General features: G+C 51.7%; 1 pseudogene; it reads left to right on the top strand.

Moving 5' to 3' along the window:
• Positions 1-2,725: 2,725 nt before the first annotated feature.
• LOC119290315 lies at positions 2,726-2,864 on the top strand (annotated as a pseudogene).
• The last annotated feature ends 1,369 nt before the right edge of the window (positions 2,865-4,233 follow it).

Here is a 4,233-nt window from a genome sequence, read left to right as displayed (position 1 = left end):
AAATCATACGGACCTAAAAATTAGAAATCATTCCATCTTTATTCCCCTAGGAACTGCATTACCGAAAAGGGTCAAAACTGGGTATAATATCGTGAGGGCTAGAATGAAAAGGCCAAGGAAGCACCGATCCTCAGCGTCAAGCCAAGCAAACACAAACCAGTCACTAGGACGAAGATTGCACTATGCCCTCAAAAGAGAACAGCATACGCCGATTACCCAGAATAATCCAGATGCCGAGATATTCCAAATGAACTCATCCTCGCCAGAGGGCGCTACGACCTGGGCATTCCTGATATCTTTTATTTGAAACAAGGCAAAAGACTTTCCATTTCATTGATTAAGAAGAAGGTTTAGACATAAGCCGTAAAACGGCAGGAAGAAAGGAGAGACTACTCTCGCGACATAAGATTACTCAGGTGGCTCGCTCCAGCCAACGACCAAAGGCGGGCCTCCTCTTTGATCTTCGCGACAATGACAGTGGTCGGGGTGGCCGTGTTGCAAAAGACTCTCGCATTCCGCTCCTTCCAAATTTCCCACGAGACAAGCATCATAACGGAGGCAATGGCTTTCTTGATGTGGCCTCCAGAGTTGATCGTCTTGAGCCACCAATCCTGGACAGAGATCTCCTGATGCCAAGCCGTCGTCGATTGGCCATGAATGCCAAGCCAAGCGATGATTTCGTTCCAAACTCGGGCACTATATCTGCACTGGAAGAGAATGTGAGGAGCTGACTCCTGAACCTGCTTGCAAAGGGGGCAGAAGCCGCAATTCGGCCATCCCCTCCGTTGCAACCGATCGACCGTCCACACACGATTTTGGATGATCAACCAAGAAAAAAAATTGCATTTCGGCAGAGCCCAAGTCTTCCATATCGTGGTAGAGGTCGGGCTGAGAACTTGTCCTGCAAACTGCGCCATGTAAGCAGTGGCTGCCGAATATTCATTGGTGGAGGTGAATTTCCAATGTATGGTGTCCTCTCTATCCAGGTTGAGAGTAACATCCTGAAGCATTCCCCAAAGGTTGGCGAACTCCTGGATATGGGCCAAAGAGAGGCCCTGAGAAGCGTCGATCTGACTGACCCATAAGTGGTTATCCAGCACTTTGCTGACCGAACACGCCTTCCTCTTAGATATCTCAAAGATCTTGGGCGCGACGTCTCTTGGTCTGAGGCCATTAAGCCATGACGATTCCTAGAATTTTGCCTTTTTACCATCACCAATGGTCACACTCGTGAATGTCGCAAAGAGATCTCTGTCAGCATTGCTACAGGGTGTCTCCATTCCAGCCCAAGTTTTGGGGCGGTCAGCCCACTCGAACCAAAGCCAGCGGAGTCGAAGGGCGGTGGCAAAATTTTGGAGGTTTAGCACACCCAGGCCACCGAAAATCTTGGGTTTGCAGAGGGCGCTGCCATGTAGATGAACTCGATGATGCCCTGCATGTTGAGAGCAGCCGAAATGTTGTTGATGTAGCGCATGTCAGGTAGTCTAACTAATGGCGGCAAGCACCATGGGCACACGGTCTCCCATTCACTGCCCGTTGACCGTTCAAAAACGAGAAGAGACGGGGCCAAGAGGTGAAATGCGGTCCGGCGCGCGCGTGATGTTGTCAGCGGCAGTGGCAGGATGGTGCCCTTGGCGGCCACGTGCACGTTCACAGTGTCGGTCGCTGCTGGGAGCGTGACGCGCTCGCCGGTATCCATGGAGACGTGCTCGGCAGCCCGCACCATCAGGAAGTAGGCGTCGACGGTGGTGCCGTCCGGCTCTAGCACGCTGCGTCCTTGCAGGAACAGGACATCCACCAGTTGCACCCGCTGGTGGAGGCCTCCATGGTGGGCATGTGCAGTGTGCTGGTGTGCGTGCCCGACGTGTGCACTTGGTCAGCATAGCGCGAATGTCGTCAGGCCACCGGAGCCCATTGTCGGCGCCGGCGACGACCCGCGCACATCCTGTTAAAGTATGTATTATAGGATGTATACGGTGTACATATAAACCGTATACATGCGTGGGCGTGTGCGTGTTGTAATCAGGTAGTTAGGATATGTTTAGGTTGATCTCTATCCTTTGTATAGATTATGACTTGGAGATCAATCCTACAACAACTTAACTACCTAAACCATGTAATCTCTTGTGCCTATAAATAACAGGCAACGCGTCCCTGCTAAGGTATACGCTTAACCCATCTTTGCATGGTATTCAGAGCCTCTCCTCTACGCACATCTCTTGCGCCGCCAAAACCCCTCACGCCGCCATGTCTTCCTCAAGCTCCACCCCAGCCTCTCCGTCCGTGCTGATCCCCATCGCTGAGAAACTCCATCGCCCCAACTTCAACATCTGGCCTGCGCAGGCCCTGGCCACGATCCGTGGCGCTCAGCTAGTCTCCTACCTCGATCCAGAGAGGGAGGAACCGGCGCCCAAGCTGTCGGACAAAGACGGCAAGGTCACCGACGTGCCGAACCCGGCATATGAGATCGACAGGGCTCGAGACTCTCAGGTTCTGAGTTTTCTTTTCAATTCCATCTCACCCCCCTGTGATGGTTCAGATCGCAACTTGCACCACGGCGTCAGCAGCATGGACTGCAATCACGGAGATCTTTATCTCCCAGACACAGGCGGCCATCGTCAATACGAGGATGGCCCTTTCCACCACCAAGAAGGGAAACTCCACCATCGCTGAGTATCTTGGTCGCATGAAGGCCCTCAGTGATGAGATGGCTGCCATCGGCAAGCCGCTCACAGACGATGATATGGTGTTGTATATCCTTGCTGGCTTGGATTTCGACTACATGTCATTCGTCTCCTCCATCTGCACCAGGACTGTCCCCATCAAGCCCAACGAGCTCTACGCGCAACTCATCAGCTTTGAGAGCCGCCTCGCCATTGTTTGAGGGTGGCAACTCGTCATCCCACTCATCCGCGAACGCTGCCTCCCGTGGCGGTCGCGGTGGCTTCCCTCGCGGTGGAGGCCGCGGCAGGAACGGAGGTGGCCGTGGTCACGGTGGTGACCGTGGCAACGGAGGCAACGGCGGCCGCGGGAACGGCCACGGTGGGCGTGGCCAAGGAGGCGGGGGACGAGATGAGCTCCCTGAAGTGTTCTGCCAGATCTGCAAGAAGCCGAACCACACGGCCATAGAGTGCTACAGGCGCTTCGACATCGCATTCACCAAGGAGAAGAGTGCGAGCGCCGTGTCCAACTCCTCCTACGGCGTCGACACCAATTGGTATGTTGACACAGGCGCTACAGATCACATCACCGGAGAGCTCGACAAGCTCACCATGAGGGAGAGATACAACGGCCATGATCAAGTGAACATGCCCAACGGAGCAGGTATGAAAATTACTCATATTGGTCAAGCATATGTTCGTACTCCCACTCGTAATCTTCATCTAAAAGATGTCCTTTACTCACCTAAAGCCACAAAAAATCTTGTTTCTGCTCATCGTCTATCTCAAGACAATAATGTGTTTCCTGAAACTCACCCTCGTTTCCTCTTCATTAAGGACAAGGCAACGAGGAGCACCCTCCTCCACGGCAGGTGTAGAGCCGGCCTCTACCCCCTATCATCAGCTTCTTTAGGCCCGGGCAGGCATGCTTTTGGTGCCACCAAGATCTCTCCATCAAGGTGGCACGATCGACTAGGTCATCCGTTTTTGAAAATCGTCCAGCATGTTCTTAGCAAGAACAAAATTCCTTTTTCTGTTCATGAGTTGAATAAAGAGGGGGTGTGTGATGCATGCCAACAAGGCAAAAGTCACCAACTTCCCTACCCGCATTCTAGTAGTTTTTTGAATGCTCCTTTAGAGCTTATTTACTCTGATGTATGGGGACCTGCCCGTGATTCTATCAATAAAAAGAACTATTATGTGAGCTTTATTGATGATTTCAGTAAATTTACATGGATATTTCTTCTTAAGCATAGGTCATCACCATGCAAACCGACTGGGGTGGTGAGTATGAGAGGTTAAATTCCTTTTTTCGCCAAGTTGGAATCACACATCATGTTTCCTGCCCGCATGCTCATCAGCAAAACGGCTCCGCCGAAAGAAAGCATCGTTAAATTGTCGAGATTGGCCTCTCACTGCTAGCTCATGCGTCTATGCCCCTCAAATTTTGGGATGAGGCATTCCTCGCTGCCACATACTTGATCAATCGCACACCAAGTAAGGTGATCAATCTTGAAACTCCACTAGAAAAATTATTTCATGAAACACCAAACTATCATGCTCTTCGTACGTT

Source organism: Triticum dicoccoides, chromosome 4A (genome assembly GCF_002162155.2).
Source record: "Triticum dicoccoides isolate Atlit2015 ecotype Zavitan chromosome 4A, WEW_v2.0, whole genome shotgun sequence".
Lineage (NCBI taxonomy): Eukaryota > Viridiplantae > Streptophyta > Magnoliopsida > Poales > Poaceae > Triticum > Triticum dicoccoides.
The sequence above is the reverse complement of the archived record's forward strand: the minus strand, read 5'-3'. Positions and strand labels throughout refer to the sequence as shown.